Source organism: Oratosquilla oratoria, chromosome 31 (genome assembly GCF_046742065.1).
Source record: "Oratosquilla oratoria isolate Oo_2021 chromosome 31, ASM4674206v1, whole genome shotgun sequence".
NCBI classification, from domain to species: domain Eukaryota; kingdom Metazoa; phylum Arthropoda; class Malacostraca; order Stomatopoda; family Squillidae; genus Oratosquilla; species Oratosquilla oratoria.
Genome location: NC_134807.1, coordinates 48,845,434 through 48,847,056, shown reverse-complemented (window position 1 = coordinate 48,847,056; position 1,623 = coordinate 48,845,434).

Below are 1,623 nucleotides of genomic sequence, written 5' to 3'. Positions count from 1 at the left end.
ACAATGGAAAATAGCGTAGAAGGAACCATGTCATTCCTTGACATTCTCGCAACAAGTAAAATTCAATACAGACACGTATGTTAAACCTACAAACACAGGCCAATGCATGAACGAAGAAGTGAATGTCCACAAAGGTACAAAAATTCCACCATCAGTGCCTATATACATAGAGCTCTTACTCACTGTAGCACATGGAAAAAAGCTCACACGGATCCAGTAAGATCCACAAAAGTACTTTTAAACAACGGATTCAACAAAAAATATATTCACACTCTTACTAAGAAAATTTATCGACCGATGGTATCATACCCAGCAAGATACTACGGAGAAAAATATATTAGAATATATTATCGAGCCCTTTTCTCCACGGCATACAAAGAAAAGGAAAGAATATCAAAACAAATCATGAACCCGGTGTGCGGGTCTGTTTTTCCTATTGGAAGGGAGGACATGATCCGATGACTTCTGGACGTTTAATGTAGGCTGCTGTAAAGACAGTTAGTATTACTTTACATCAGCCTACATTAAACGTCCAGAAGTCATCGGATCATGTCCTTCCTTCCAATTGAAAAAACAGACCCGCACACCGTGACATTTGCCCACTGGAAGTTCCAAGACAACAAGACGTGACATTAGCTCCACGTAGGTCCCGGCGAGAGGGTGCCCTCTAGACATCATGCTCACCGGAAGTGACAACCCCGACAAGACGTGACATATAAAGCCCATCGTTGGACTAGGGCCCCCTTCCTGGCCCCCCCGCCCACCCGCATAATTCCCAACCAATCGTAGTCCACCATTTTTGTTTCTTCCTCTGTTGTTTGTACGGCCCACGGGCCTATTATAATTCTAATGTTTTTCACATATGTAATCAGTTTTACCTTGGAAGACGACCATGGGTGAAATGGTTGAAAGACAGCTGTCGGTTATAAAATGGAAAACTACTCTGACGGACTTTCGTACTTTCCTCCAGAGTTTGAACCATGAAGAGAAAATAATACTTAGAAAATTAAGAGAAATGTTCTCTAAAAAATTATTGATGCCACTTGTGCTTTAGCATATATATATATATATAAATTAAAATTTAAAAAATATATATATATATATATATATATATATATATTTTTATTTTTATATATATATATGTATTAAAATGTATATATATATATGTATATATATTAAAATATATATATATATGTGTGTGTGTGGCGTGTGTGTTGTGTGTGTGTGTGTAGTGTGTGCGTGTATAATATATATATATCTATATAGAAACATATATATGTGATATATAGGTATACTATATATAATATATAATATCTATATATATACATATGTGTGTGTGTGTGTGTGTGTGTGTGTGTGTGTGTGTGTGGGTGTGTGTGTGTGTGTGTGTGTGTGTGTGTGTGTGTGTGTGTGTGTACATATACATATATAAATTCCCTCTTTCACACACTTTCCCAAATCTTATCTCCCACTTTCCTCCATTTTCTTTAACCATATCCACTCCCTGACCCACCGCCCTTGCATTTACCTCTCGCATCACCCCATCCATGTATTAATTGAACAGCCAGGGTGACATAACACATCCCTGAAGAAGTTCCATCTGTACCACAAACCACTCACTTT